The sequence below is a fragment of the Cetorhinus maximus genome, chromosome 4 (assembly GCF_964194155.1).
Source record: "Cetorhinus maximus chromosome 4, sCetMax3.hap1.1, whole genome shotgun sequence".
Lineage (NCBI taxonomy): Eukaryota > Metazoa > Chordata > Chondrichthyes > Lamniformes > Cetorhinidae > Cetorhinus > Cetorhinus maximus.
In genome coordinates this window covers 3,165,469-3,181,446 of record NC_135882.1, presented here as the reverse complement: position 1 = coordinate 3,181,446, position 15,978 = coordinate 3,165,469, and the positions used below count along the sequence as shown (strand labels likewise).

General features: G+C 43.6%; 1 protein-coding gene across 3 annotated transcripts in view; it reads left to right on the top strand.

Moving 5' to 3' along the window:
• rspo2 (R-spondin 2) overlaps window positions 1-15,978 on the top strand; it is a 153,912-nt gene that overhangs the window by 136,200 nt on the left and 1,734 nt on the right. The gene's annotated exons all lie outside the window — the stretch shown is intronic.

Genomic DNA, 15,978 nt, shown 5'->3' with positions numbered 1-15,978 from the left:
GCTGCCAGACCTGCTGAGTATTTTCACTACCTGTGTTTTATGCTATAACTGCTTTGTTCTGATGTCATAGTTACGCTCCACATGCACAGAGCTTCCACATTTTATTCTTGCTTGTGCATTGCAGCAATAGCCCTGGAATTAAAAATAGCATTTAAAAACTTCCTAATTGTGTTAGTCTGTTCAGGCCAACTTTAGGTCAGATGGCCGACCATTGAAATAAAATGAAGTCAGAGTGAGATCTGTTCCTGCAGCCTTGTCCAATGCACACTTTGTTAGGTAATTGGACAGATGAATATGGCAGCTCCACTGGGATATAAAGAGGAGGATGATGTGTTTTGAAATGGACACATTTTTAGAAAAGAAAAAATCTTTGCAGGTTATTTTTTTCCCCCTCTCCTATTTCCTGTTTCCCTGAAGTTCCTGACAGTGGTGTTTTGATTCTGTAGATGTTGGAGGGTCTTCAGTAACTGGCCTGAGTGACTACTCATCATGAACATATCAGATTGGCAGGGGAGCAAGGTTAGGGATGCGAGAGAGCGTGCACCCTGCATGTAAACTGTATCCGTGACATTAGAGCAAAGCAGTTCCAGTTCAAATGCAGCTTTGGTTACAGCCAGAATCCAGTGTTGGGATTCCACAAGAAACAGGAAGAGTGCAGGATGAGACTTACTGGGAACAGCAAGTCAGTCTCTGCTGCAGAGATGGTTTAGTTTTGGTTTGAAGCAGTTTTGGATTTACATTGAAAGTAAACTTGGTGTGTTCGTGTAATATTAACTGTGGTCACATTGCCAAAGGAAAGCGTATGTCTGCCCTGAAGCAGCTGCAATGAAGTTTCACTAGATTGATTTCTGGAATGAGAGGGCTGGTCCCCTAAAGAGGAATCGAGTAGAATAAACCCAAGAACGAGAGGTAATCTCATTGAAAGGTGTAAAATTTGAGTGTTTGACAGGGTGGATGCTGAGAGGTTGCTACCCCTGGCTGGAGATCATGGCCTCACCGTCTCAGGGTAAGGGATTGGCCATTTAGGACTGAGATGAGGGGTGGAAGTATACAGTCCCCTGCTGGGAGGGTGGGACAAGTAGCTCCACTAATCTGTGCCAGAGTCCACCAGGCCAGATAAATCTGGGGTCTCGTGGTGTGGACAGAAGAGGGGAGTAGGGGTCATGATGGGAAGTGGTGAGGCCAAGCAGGGAGGGAGCTTAGGGTAAAGGGGTGGCACCTGATCTGGGAATGAAGCCAGTCATTGAGATACAGCCCCGTGCCCCCGCTTCCCCCCTAGTCCCTCGTCTCCCCACCACTCCCCGCCCCCACTCCCTTATCTCCCATACGCCCTCCCCCTCCCCCTCCCCGTTCCCACCCCACCTGTCTCCCGCTGTTTCCTCCCCCGTCCCCCCCCCACCCCGCCCTGCTGAGCCACGGCTGGAGAGAGAATTTGAAATGCAGAATTCTTTGAATGCTTAGATTAGAAAGACAAAATCTTCTTGGATCCACTAATATACCAAACAATGAGGTCCAGGAACTGACTGGACTCTTTGGTATAGGGTGTGGGTGAGCTGGCATTGATGATTTAATGAGAAATGATGACATAGGATTCATTTTAAAAATAAACATGCCAGAGGAAAGAAAAGCACAACCTTTAAAAAACCTTTAAAAAAATTGTCTTTGTGCATATTGATCTGTTATGAAAAATGAACTGGGGAGAAAGGAATTAAAATTAATTAGATAAAGATTCATGGCTTTGCAGAGGAACCTGAAACTGGAAATAGTGACTGAAAATAGTGCTACTCTTTTTGTTAAATTTTAACTGCACTAACTGAGAAATAACCAGGTCTGAGAATGGGATCAAGGCCAGGGCTTAGGACAAAAAATAGAAACTTTATAGATCAATGCAGTTGACAGATAAAAATGTTTCTTTATTTGAAGCCTTAGTCCTTGATGTTGGCAAAAGCACAAAATAACACTCCAACTTCTACATCCAACTGAATTATGCATTGCTCAGATCTACACCCAACCCCATGTTTAGACAAAATCGTTTGCCTTGAAAATTTCCAATATTCAATCATTTTAATGACGTAGTGAGAATGTGAATCTCACTACTAAATGGAGTGGTTGAGGAGAACAACAATTGATAGGCGCATTTAAGGGGAAGAAAGATTAAGACATGAGGCAGAAAGGAATTGAAGAATATTTTGATGGGGTTAGATGCAGTATGGCTAGGAAGGAGGCTCATGTGGAGCTTAAACATCAGCATAGGCCAGTTGGGCTGAATGACCTGTTTCTGTGTTCCAAAAGTTGAGACACTCTATCCCAATTTATTGACGTGAGGAGTAGACAATCGTGGTTTGAGTAAAGGTGACAGTTGGCACTGAATCATCCAGTTCGGATGATTTAAAAAAAATAATAATCATGGATCAAGAAACAATCTGCTCAGCCTTATTTCAAATGGAATGTGAAAGTACAAAGAGTAGTCTGCTCCAATCTTCCCTGTCTGAAGGACATTGCTATCTCAGTCATCAAAACATTGAAAAGACTCTTGAACATGGAAACCAACTTGTCACACATATGGGGATACCCAGAGTCTGTGTTCTGCCAAGCCAATGCAATGCAGATTTCTCTGATGGACTTAACCACAGGTCTACGTGACTTCTTTCTGAGTGATCGGCAGAATCGCGCCTATGTCAGAGCTGCAGTGTGACAAAATGATTCTTCTATGCTTGGTGTATCCCTAAGTGAAGTGCTGTCACCATGGTTGGCTTCTGTTTCAGCGTTTTCACAGACATTGCTTTGTCCAGGAGGTCCAATCAATGTCAGTGACGTTAACGAGCTGAGAGGAAGAATGTAGGTTCTGGTAAGGGCCAGGCCAGGTTCCATTCTCAGAATATAGACATTGTCACGAAATTATCATATTTTTCATAATATTATTGGGGGATATTGTAATGGAGGTTTATGATTGTGTGCGTGTGGATGGTTCTGCCTGTGTGCCTGACTTAGAAACATAGAAACTAGGAGCAGGAGTAGGCCATTCAGCCCTTCGAGCCTGCTCCACCGTTCAATATGATCATGGCTGATCCTCTATCTCAACTCCGTACTCCCGCTTTCTCTCCTCATACCCCTTGATGCCTTTAGAGTCAAGAAATCTATCTGTTTCCTTCATAAATATATTCAGTGACTTGGCCTCCACAGTGACCCCTTGTTCTAGACTCCCCCCCACCTCACCAGCCAGAGAAAATATCATCCCTGCATCCGGTCTGTCCATCCCTGTCAGAATTCTACATGTTTCAATTTAATTAAATTAGAGACGGATAGACTGCAAGGTTGAAATTATCAAAGGGGTTAGGTGTAAACGGGCATGTGAAATGCTAATGAGTGAACTAAGGTAAAGTCTGAGTAGATAGGGTGTGAATGAAATATGCATTTTAAGATAAATGGAGAGGTGTTTGGTTTTCAAAGGGATGGTAAGATGTTTACAACTAACAAGATAAAGGAGGCAGGTTATTACATTGATTTTTCCCAAAAGTGCTGACCATAATGATAATGTAAAAGATTTTTATGTTATGGGCAAAGTAAATTCCAAAGATGTGGGAATAATGGAATTTACAGATTAAAGAGGAAGAAATACATTTAAAGAAGGATTGGAAGGCTAGGGGTGTGTAGCTGCATAAGATCTGAAAGATAAACCATGTGCAATAGGCTTGGGGGAAAAGCCTCTAGCCTCTTTGGGGAAGTCTGCTGTCCCAGTAACCAAAGTTGTGTTAAAAGCCTTTGGAATTCCACTGTCAAGTGGATGCTTGTGGTAACCTTGCTGGATTTTCGCTATGTATTTAAAATTTATTTTGGACTGTTGCCTTAAATGGGGTGTGTAGTTGGGAGTCTGGTTAACTAGGAATTTTGGGAATTGTTATAATATTAATTAACCATGTAATTGTAATCTTGTGTATGTGTTTCATTCTTTTATTTTATTAATAAATGTTTTAATTTAATTTTTAAAGTCCTTAAAGGTGTAGTGGACTCATTACTTCTGAATTCCATACACAAACCTTCTCGTAATAAATACAAATTGCAAAACTGTTGTGGTGGCGTGGCTGAGTTTCCCTTGTGGATTTGGTCAGTCTGGCAAATATCACCTGCCATATCATAACATCATTTAATGGGGGGCAGGGGTTGGTGGAGGGGGTGGTGGTTGAGGAGTGCACAGGACTCTAGATAGATTGAGTGCAGTGCAGGTCAGTGTCTGGCTGTTGTACCATTCACAGACACTGTGTAAAATATTGCCAGTGGAAAAGGTGACAATGGACCTTGCAGATTGACCCACTATTGATGTTTAGCAATTCCATGGAGAAACTGTTTGCATTTATATAGAATCTTTTTAATGTGGGAAAACATCCTAAGGTGCTTCACAGGAGTGTTGGCAAACAAAAATGGACACTGCAGCACCTAAGATGACGTTGGAAGAAGGCGAATCGAAGCTTGCTCGGAGGAGGGTTTTCAGAAGGCTCTTAGATGAGGAGAGAGGTGGAGAGGTTTAGGGAGAGAATTGGAGCGTGGTGTCTAGAATGGCTGAAGACATGGCTGCCAGTGGTGGTGTGGTTTTACAGGAAGCTGGTTACCTTTGCAGTGTGTATGCAAGCCTTGTGGAGACTAAACAATAGAGGCTGAATCTTTTATTTCATGCTTTTCTCTCGTGTGCTCCGCACATTCCTTAACCCTGTTATCTCATTACATACTTATTACAAACCTGATGAAGTTTGCAAGTTCTTGATATAAGAATCCCAGACTATTGTCAAAGCAAGATTTACTCGCCAGGTATATTGGCCATTTTGACTGTGTTGCATTTGGGGAAACCATGTATCTGATCTCTGGACCACACAGGTTGGGGTGGACCATTATTGGTGTGTGTGTGTTTAGGCTCCCCAGTTGGTACTGAAACAGTAGAGTTTGCATCAAGGCAGTGATCTTGGGTGGGTGTGTGATGTTGCAAATAACTTGATATTTTCTTTCTCATTTGCTTCAGTCTATGATCCAACATCTCAAACTTTAACCTGACTGAGGGGAAAAGTCCAAAAGATGGTGAAGCCAAAGTTGCCTTTTGTGCAAGTGGCCTTTTGCACCTGCAGCAAGACATTATGGGTGGAATTTTACACCTCCCTCCCACCCTCTCCCCCACCCCTTCCCACCAGTGGGATTTTCCGTTCCCGCCGAAGTCAATGGAATATTGAACGTTTGCCACATTTTAAGGCCCCACCCCCTCTGCAAGGGGATGGTAAAATTCTGCCCATGTTGCACGTTTGCCCTGTTTTCATCTCGTGGGGTTTCACCATTTGCAAAGCCCCCTGGATTTCTTAAGTTAGGGACTGGGGTGTAGGGGAAATTTTGAGGTGCAGGAGCTCTAAGAAAAGGTGTTGGCCATATCATTTCCAAATCTACTGTTCCATTGTTTTCCTATGTAATAATTATCAGAGTCCCGACAAACAGTAAACCATGCCTTTTAAGTGAAAAACATTAATACCGGTAGGCATTTTATTTTCAACAGTCTGGCATTTTGAATCACTAGTCTTCAGTGTAGCTGGAATTTCATTATGTAACATTTTACAGGCCAAGTATCTGTTATCCAAAGCCCTCAGGGCTGATTGCATTTCAGATTTCAGATCGTTTTGGTTTTTGGATATGGCCTTATAGGACTAGGCTTACCTGCGTTACAATAGCCTAAGCCTAGGCTGGCTATAGTCTAAAATAAATAAAGGGGCTCGAAAAGTGAGAGGTACTACTGAATAATAGAGGCAGGGTAGCTGGAATAAGCTGCCACCTGTGGCACTATTTGCCATCCTGCTTGCAGGGGAGGGTTCAGAATGTCGATGTGCACAGCTGGGAGGCATTTTCAAATAGTTCTTCCAGTTTCATCTGCCTCAGCAACATTGGTTTTTTTCTTTCACAAGTTTGTCCTTTATTTTATAGATGGACATTATTTCTTGCTCAGTTATAGGTGCACTTGAGCAACGTGCATTAATCCACCCGTCGCACCCCTTCATAATGTCGCCTACCGGCACCTTCTCTATGGATTCACGGTCACCTTCATAATCACCGCTTTTTATCATTTACGTTTCATGACCCGGAAATTGCCTCGGTCCATCGCCTCGATTAATGTTGTTATGTTGCGGGGGTCCGGGGGGGAGTAAACAGTGAAAACATTGTTCTTCATCAAGATTTTGACGGGGTGGGGGGGTGGGTGTGCTTAACAATTGTCCAGGAGCGACCTGATTTTACAGTTCTCTTCAAGTCTAGCTAGCCGACAATGTGCACACGCCTGCTTACGCAGGCTCAATTATTGGCATAATAGTCAACAGGTAATGTCCAAATAGCCTTGAAGCCCCTGGGGCATTTGCTCTTCCCACTTTGAATTCTCCCTTTACAGTTCTTTCTTTAACTCGGAGCTTTCTTTAACATTGCTTCTGGAAGTTCTGGGACCTTTCTCCCTTCCCCTTTGCTGTGTCCTCCTCCGTGGGCCGCTTCCTTAGTAATGGCGCTCCTGCTCAGGTCACCTGACCTGCAGTTTTGCTTTGCTTGCCCCGGGGTTTGGGGCCCTTTAAGGCCTCTGCTACTGCTCAGAGAGCCATTCCCCAGCCCAGAGAGCGATAGATGGCAAACTGTGCCACGTGCCGACCAACGCACGCGCAAAAGACGTCAGAGAGGCTGCAGCCTGCCGGGAACATGACAGCGGGGGCAAGTTCCTCGGGCATGGGGTGGGCGAGGTGTGGGGGAGGTGGGTAGCTGAGGGACTGTCGGGGGTGGGGGGTGGGGTGGTGGTGTTGGGCTTGTGTATGGAGCAAATCCACTTGTGAAAGATAATTTGGATTTTCAGGTGTTTTTTTGAGGAAAGCAGGAGGCTGTGTCTAGCTCCTGATGGATGTGATTTAGGTTGGTCATGACTGTAGTGGATTTCCTGTCAGTAAATATGGAAAAACCAAAATGCAACAAGCTGAGCTCAGACAGTGCATAACTCCTGAATGTCACGTGGAGACTGTTCCTTCTTCTCTAGCGCAACCGCCTTTTATATTGGAAGGTATTAGATAACCTGTTTCCTTTGAGGCTGGTTTCTCCTACTGAGGATTTTCTTAGCCAGAAAATAAGTAGACCAACCATGGAGTTTTAAAGCTTCTGACACGTGTCTAACAGAAATTCTAAGAAACCTATTCAATTCAGTCATTTTTTTAAATTAATATTTTAATTCTTGTCATCCAGTTCTCACATTGCGCTAGCACAGGTTTGTTTTCAAAACCCTTCCAGCCTCTGAACCCTCGGCAATTTGTGCCCTGCTCCAATTCTGGCCTCTTTAACATCTCAGATTTTTAATTGTTCTACCGCTGGCCTTGCCTAACCTCTGGAAGTCCCTCCCTAAACCTCTTGCCTGCCTCTCCTTTTTAAGATGCTCCTTAAAACCTATCTCTCTGACCAAGCTTTTGTCAGCTGACCTAACTCTTTATGTGGTTCAGTGTCAAATTTGCTTGATGATGCTCAGGTGAAGCACTTTGGGACGTTTTTTTTACTATGTTGAAGTGCTCTATAAATACAAGCTGTTACTGATCTTAATGCACAAAAATTCACCTTCCCTCAGTGCCTCCCGATTCAAAACAAAAGTGCAGACTCTGCGGGACACGGTTGTGTGTATACCCTGCCCATAATGTTTTAATATAACTCGACATATTACTTAGAGCCACCTATTATCACAGTGTTAAAGCATTGACTTGAGCAGACTGTCAAAAGAAAGACTAACATTTCTAGCATTGCAATCGTGACCTCAGGATCTCCTAAAGTATTTTTTTACAGCCAATGAAGCCCTCATGAAGTGTAGTATTGTTATCATGCAGGAAATGCAACAGCCTATTTGTACATATCAACATCCCACAAATGTAGGGCAACGTGATAAATGAGCAGAGAATCTGCTTTACTGACCTTGGCTAAGAGAGAAATATTAGGCCCATGAGAAACTCCCCTGTTCTTCTTCAAAATGGCACCATGGGATTATTTACTCCCACCTGAGAGGGTCAACGAGGCCTCTGTTTAACATCTCTGACAGTGCAGCACTGCCGCAGTACTGCACTGGGAGTGTCTGAATTTTGTGCCCAAGTGTCTGTTGTCGGTCTTGAACCCACAAGTTTGATTCCAAGGTTGGGGGCACTATTATTTAACTCGAGGCCAGTATCTGATGTGGAGAACGTGTTCAAGAGAAAATGATGCTGCAATGCCTCCGATTTGCAAAGTTGTGGCGAGCTGAGTGTGTGTGTGTGTTGGGGGTGTTGCTTTTTGGAAACCTTTGGTGTCCCTCCTTCCCTAGGTGTTTGGGTCAAGTTATCGTGTTTAATAACACAAGTTATTGTGTTTGTAGCTGATGGCAGTGTCCCTTCATTCCAATAGTTTGGGATGGGTCTCAGCCCTGGTCTGGTAAGTGTGTGTGACATCTGGGCCTTGGCTACACCAAAAGACAGGAAGCCTTGCAGAATGGCTGTTTGCATTAGCCTGGGAGATTGGGCCACCTCTCCAGTGCCCCCCCCATCATGATTTCAACTTCTCTCTGCCAGGCAATGAAGAGGGGAGAGCTCCAAGTGAAATGTCACTACTTGTGGGTAATAAAATGCAGTGTTGAGGTCCTAAGGGATAATTAGTTTGGGGAAATGTTACAATGGGTATGATCTTTTAGGGTGTGCTCTCAAAATGGTATTAAGGACCCTTCTCATGCACAGTGAAAGGGAATTTTATTTTCCTCTTCTCGTTCTCTTCATGGGATGTGGGTGTTACTGGTTGGGCCAGCATTTATTGCCCATCCCTAATTGCCCCTTGAGAAGGTGGTGGTGAGCTGATGCCTTGAACCGCTGCAGTCCATGTGGTGTAGGTACACCCACAGTGCTGTTAGAAAGGGAGTTCCAGGATTTTGACCCAGCGACAGTGAAGGAACGGCGATATATTTCCAAGTCAGGATGGTGAGTAGCTTGGAGGGGAACTTACAGGTGGCGATGTTCCCATGTGTCTGCTGCCCTTGTTCTTCTAGGTGGTAGAAATCACAGGTTTGGAAGGTCCTGTCGAAGGAGCCTTGGTGAGTTGCTGCAGTGCATCTTGTAGATGGTACACACACTGCTGCTACTGTGCGTCAGTGGCGGAGGGAGTGAATATTGAAGGTGGTAAATGGGTTTGTTGGCTCAAATCGAGAATGCTGCTTAATTGTCCTGGATGGTGTTGAGCTGCTTGAGTGTTGTAGGAGCTGCACTCATCCAGGCCAGTGGAGAGTATTCCATCACACTCCTGACTTGTGCCTTGTAGATGATGGACAGGCTTTGGGGAGTTGAGAGGCAAGCCGCTTTTGAAGTGTAGGCACTTTTGTAATGTAGGCAACATGGCATCCAATTTGCACTCAGCAAACTCCCACAAACAGAAATGTGATAGTAAACAGGTAACCTGTTTAATGATTTGATTGAGGAATAAATATTGGCCAGGACACTGGGGATAACTTTGATGCTCTTATTCGATTAATGACATGGGATCTTTTTAGATTCATCCAAGAGGGTAGATAAGGCCCCAATTTAACACATGAAAGATGGCACCTCCGACAGTGTAGCATTCCCTCTACTGCACTTTTGAGTGTCATCTTAGATCTTTGTGCTTATGTCTATGGAGCGAGACTTGAACCAACAACCTTCTGACTCCAAGGCAAGAATGCTACCTACCCACTGAGCATTGGCTGATGCACCAAAATATCATTTAATGGGTTCAACTTAATTTGCTACATGCATATTGTTGGGGGAACATGAGGTGTAAAGGTGGGTAAATTGAGATGATGCAAAGATCAGCCATGATCTAATTAAATGGTCCAGGGGGGGCTGAATGACCACCTCCTGTTGCATTGAATGCAGATGCTTTGCTCCAGTACCTGCTGTCACCAAAGCGGCAGAGGAAGAGCTGTTTGGTGACTTGCAGTGTTGTGGAGGCTTTGCCATTTTTCTCCTGTTTGGGAAGAGGAATATCTTACAACTGGTAGCAAAGGAGCAGAACCTCCAATTTAACAGAGCCAGTTCTGTTTTATTACTGTTGCTGTGGATCGCGTGTCGTACTGCTGCAACTGTTGTTTATCAATGCTGCTGTACATGCCATTTCCATGTGCTCTCCCCTGCTGTGTCTGTTGGCTTCTAGCTTGCTTTGTGCTCAACTATCGCGCACTCTCTTTCTCCCCTTCCCTAGCGCCTCCAACCCCCATGACAGAATTGCTCTTTTTCCCTTTCTCTCTCTCTCTCTATCCATTTCCCAGACAGTATTTCCTCTTGACAGATCACTACACTGCTTTTTTTTTTGGTCATGAATCCCACTGTGATATCGACTTCTGACCCACAGCATTAACATCGACTGTCTGCCTTTCCCTCTAACACACGCCCTTCAAAAGAAAAAACTTGTAATGAGGTCGGATTTGCCAAAAAAAAAAAATTGCGTGACATGGCTGACCAAGCTTGCTGAGGGTAATAATAACTCCACGCCAAACATTAATTAGATATTCCCCGAAGCACATTGATGTGTAGGTTTTGTAACAGTAGAAAGTGCAGACATTTCTACAGCTCTAGGGGTCTGTTAGCTCAGAAGGATGAAACTATTTTTCCCTGTCTTGTTGGACTATGTGAGTTATAATTCGAAACTAAAACCAGGGACAGTATTACCCTTAAAAACATCCATTTGGCACACATCCTTCTTGGAGTGTGTGCCACAAGAGGAGTGGGGGTGGTGGGGGAGGTGGGAGGTTGGGGTTGGGGGTGGGGGAGGGGAGGGGGGGTACTGGATCGCAGTTCTATTCCTTTATAAGGCCACGACTACACTGAGTTTGTTTCTTTTGATGATTGATGTGCGTGTGTTAGAATCGTGGGAGGAGCGAATATTTCTGTTTCTCGAATCTTGTCCACGTCCTCCTCTTAACTGCGGAGTTCAACCTTTTGCTTCGAGTCTTTACAATTTGTCTCTTCACCGCTGAACAATTAACTCTTTAAATGCTACTTTTTTTGCCCTTTGCCAGTTTATCATCATGGTGACAGTTTGTGGTTACTGTGAAGAACTTAATTCCAAATTTTGACAACTTTGGATCCTGTCTACCTCCTGATATTTGTCCCTTGTGATCTTTTGGAAGAAAAATTAAATGATCTCAATAGTTTTAAGTAAGATAAATAATGTCAAAGTAGAAATGTTCTTTCAAAGAAAAATAATTCTGAATTAAATGGACTTGGTTGTCCCAATAGAATCCCTTTCTTGATGGAATTGTATATATATTTTTTTTAAAAATATCCTGAATTTTAAAATGTCAATTTGTAAAATTTTACATTTCAATTGGATTTTTATTTCTAATGTTATTTAGATCAGAAAAGTCAGGCTTTTTCACTACTGAAGTAATCTGAAGCTTGAAGTCTCTGGTGTGCTGCTGAACCATGGCTTGGTGTCCGCTCCTTCATTGCTATTTGGCTTTAGACAAAATTGAGACCCCCTATTCCTCAGCTGCTTGAAATTTTGCCTTTGATGTAATGACTGGTCCCAGAAACTGTTCCAATGGTAGGGGGGCAGACTCACGTTTAATTATTTTGATTCGTAAATTTTAATACCACTGTGATTTTGAGCAAGAATTCTTATACATCCTGTTTTTAAAGGCCTGTTAAACCTTAAAATTGGATCCAACCCTCAGACCCACTTTAACATCAAGGCCTTGCAAAATTCTCTTTTTTATTGGTTCTTTGGACATGCGCGTCGCTGATTTCCATTGGGATTCATTTCCGTCTGACTGACCTAGTTGTGGATTTTCGAGACTGAGGCTGATAGGTGTCCTTGTTGTTGGGTGTGGAGGGATCCGGAGCAAAGGCAGGGAAATGGAGTTATGATACAAACCAGCCAAGATTAGATTAAGACGTTGAGCATGTTCCACCCTTCGATGTCCCTCCTGTTCCTTTTGGGCCTCTCACCCACTTTAACCCAATTTCAAATTTTGGCAAATGCGGCATTTTGGATGGCTTTAAAGTTTGAGTGAATGACTTTGTTCAGCCTTTTAAGATAAGATCTTGTTCGAGTTGGACTCTGCGGGGTTTCATGAAGCACCAGCCCTTCTGCTTTAGATATCACACTCACTCCCGAGATCCTCCAGATCAACTGGATTCCTTGATTTCACTTGTTGCATGCCCTGTTCTTGTTCTCTCTAGAGACACTGCGCTTGCCTTGGTGAGGATAGTGTGGAGATGGTCTGACAGTTTATAATGTTAACTTTTTTTTGCAAGAGAATTTGAAACCTTAAACTGTTGATACTGTTGTATGGAGCATTGCAATAACTTGTGGGGAGAGTGAGGACAGTTGTGTTTGTTTCAATGTAATTTGACATATAAATACAGCACAGAACAGGCCCTGTCTATAAATTTCCTAATAGATTTAATCATATATTGTTTACCAAATTTCCACTGCGTTTTTAATAATCTGATGCTGTGAAAATAATTTTTATAAACTGCAATCCATGATTCTTGTGCCCAGATTAAAATAGTTTACACTTGTGCAGAGGATTGCCATGAACAGATCAAATGTGGAGCTTGGGAGATATTCCTTTACCCAGAATGTTGTGAGGATGTGGAACTCGCTGCCACATGGAGTGGTTGGAGCAGAGACCATTGATGTGTTTAAGGAGAAGGTTGATGCACATGCCAAGGAGGAGGGATGATGGGGCCAGAGTAGGAGGAAGCCTGTGAGGAGCCTAAATACTGGCAGAGTGGCTTGGCTCAATGCTCTTGTTTCTGTGAATTGGTGCATTGTCTTTTGAGTGCTCAGATACGGGAATCTTGCACCAGTCAGCAGCTCAGTGCCAACACATGAGTCGGTCTTGAGGAACAGATTCCTCTGATATGAGTCATAAGGATTAGCCAAGGCCCAGCTTAGGTCCTTGACGCCCCTCAAAGAATTCAGCCGATCTTCAGGTAAGGAGGTAAATTTCGGTTTACAACTGGTGATGTTCCCATGTGTCCCGCTGTTCCTCTTGTTCTAGGTGAAATAACGTGGTTTAATATTAAAAGCAAATGAGTGATTCATTTCAAATTAGCTTCCCTTCTGGACAAACTCTCGTCATTTCCTTTTCACATGTCCGGGAGTGACTCAGTTCTCTGCCTGGGGGCTGGATATTGAAAGGGGAGGAGCAGCTGCATTGTATGGTAGACTGATGAGATTTAACTATCTGAATTCCTCATAAGGTGTACATTTAGGTTGCACTGTTAGATAACTTCCTCCAAACCATACCAGTCGGAGACTGTTACAGTCTGCAAAACGTGGGCTGGTGGATGAACTGTAGGCTTGTGTTTTTTTTTCACTTTTGGTGTTAATTAAATCCCTCTGCTTCACTAATGTCCTTTTTTGGTTGGCATGGGAGAGGTGGGGGGAGAGGAGGGAGAAGAAAATCTGCCATCCTTACCCGGTCTGACCCCAGTCCTATTAACATGGTTAACTGTCCCTCTGATGTGGCCTATTGAAGTCCTCAGTTGTATTGGTTTAAGAAGAAGACAGCTCATCATTGTCTTATCAGGTTAACGAGGGATGGGCAATAAGTGCTGGTTCCAATAGTACCCACATCCCAGGGATGGATTTTTATAAAATTCTATATAAGGTTCCATAAAGAATCACCAACAGATTAGTTTTCTTGCTGACATTGGGAAGTGTCTTGTGTGTATTACTTACTGTTGACAGACTTGTGAAGTATTTAAGGTTTTGCACTCTGAACCGTTGCTACTACACTTCCTATGCTTGACAAATCTTCCATTCCTATAAAAGGAGCTGTACGCATTGTAGCTACCCCAGATTACACAGGTCCACCCACTGTTCTTTCTTTCATTCACTACAACAGTTTATAAATGCTCTGCTGTTACACAAATGATCAGCATTTTAAGGATTTTGGTCAGCCCCCACTTGTAAATGTTGCCTCCTTTGAGTTCTCACACGTTGTCTCAGTTACTCACATTTCTGCTGAGAGAGAAGAGGACAAGATCCCTTTCAGTCAGTTTGACCTTCATAGGGACAAAGACTTGCTGATCAATGTCTTTATCCTTGCAGTTAGCAGATGTGTATCTTCAGATGGCAGCCATGTCTTAGTGGGTAGCACACTCTTCTGAATCAAAAAGCCATGGGTTCATGTCCCACTCGAGAGACTTCAGCGCAGCCACCATTCCTGCTGTGGTGTCAAGGGAGGAGCTGCTGTCATTCATGTGAGATGTGAAACTGAGATCCTGGCTGCTCTCAAGTGAATAGAAAGATCCCACGGCAGGATTATAAGGAGAGCAGGAAAGTGTCCTTGCCACCATTCCTTCCACGGCCAACTTCTAAAACAGGTTATCTGGCTATTTACCATATTGCTGGATGTGGGAGCTTGCTATGCATGATGCCACATGTCCTTGCTTCCCATCCTCACTGAATGGAATCTTGCTGGCACTCCCGCCTGTCCTATACGCCCTCCACCAATTGTGTGTTGCCCTAATCACCGGCATGAAGTTTGTCCTGCACTCATACTCTTAGTGCAGTACTGAGGGAGTGCTGCAGGGTTAAAGGTGCCATCTTTTGGATGAGACGTTAACCTCATGACCTATCTGCACTCGGGTATAAGAACCCATGACACCATTTCTAAGAAGAGCAGGGGAGTTCTCCCTGGTCTCCTGGCCAATATTTATCCCTCAACCAACATCTCAAAATCTGGTCATTATCTCTGCTGTTTGTGGGAGCTTGCCGTCTGCAAATTGGCTGCTTGTTCCTACGTTGCTACAACAACAGCCTGCATTAAAGTAGTGTCTCTGTGCCAAGACCTAATCTGTACATCTGTAGTTTCAGACGCGAGTTAGTGGGTGAACCTATGGTGAATGTTAATTGTACTTTATGCCTCTGAGATGTGTAGAGATGATACACCAGCTCCTTTTTGTGCAGGAGTTTTATTTAAAGTTTGCCCTCATTCTACCAGTTTATTGCTTCAGTTTAGTTTCAGTTTCTCTGTAACCACACCCAGGCTTCAGACATACATAATCAAACATCAAACAATAATGTTGGAATAGAAGATGTGAGGGGTGATTTATTTAATTATTAATGGCCTTTGAAAATACTGAATCATGGTGGGAAGAGTTATTCCAGTGTATCTTATCCTTTTTAAGTATGACTTTTCACAAGTCAGTATAACAAGGGGGACTGAAGAAACAATCCATTGATCCCTAATCTATGCCCTTGCAACACAACAGCAAATATCCTGCAGGTATTGGAAATCTGAAAGAAACAGGGTTTAACCATGCTTATTAAACATGTTCCTGTGCTACTTTGTGTGCTGGTATTCCCCAAAGCCCCATTGTCTGAATGTGTAGCCCCAGCTCTTTGCAAGGTGGGGGCACATTTCGGTGCTCATAAAAAGCAGCATCTGGATGACAGTCGACTAATTGGGTCTGTGCAGTGGGATCTTCATCATTAAGCTGTGTGTCTGTCTGATGTCTATTTAAAGGTCATCTTAATGGACTGTCTGTGCCGCAATCGTTCTCAGATATTAAGTTAAGTGCAATGTACTAATAAATGATATTGATGGTGATGGTGGGTTCAATGATGCTACTTTGTTGCAGTCCTAGTGATGAGTTTAGTCTGATTGAAAAGCTTCACGGCTGATGTACCAATGGGGTGACAACAGATATCAGCGATTGAGCTGATGGATTTTGAACTGCCTCTTCTGAAGGAAGATCCCCATTCTGGCTAATTGTTGCCAATAGAAAATTTCACTCCTCTCCGTGGTCCTCGCACCATCGTTCAGCCCCGAGGGTGAAAACTAGCTGGTGACCTGATCCTTCCAAGCCCCAGCTTTGGTTTGTATCGTTGATAGAAAGGGTTTGTCAGTTGGATTTCAGAATGAAAGAGTAATTGAAATCGAAGGCAGGGTGGTCACCCAATCTGCGTTTGGCCTCCCTAGGAGCTGGTGGTCAG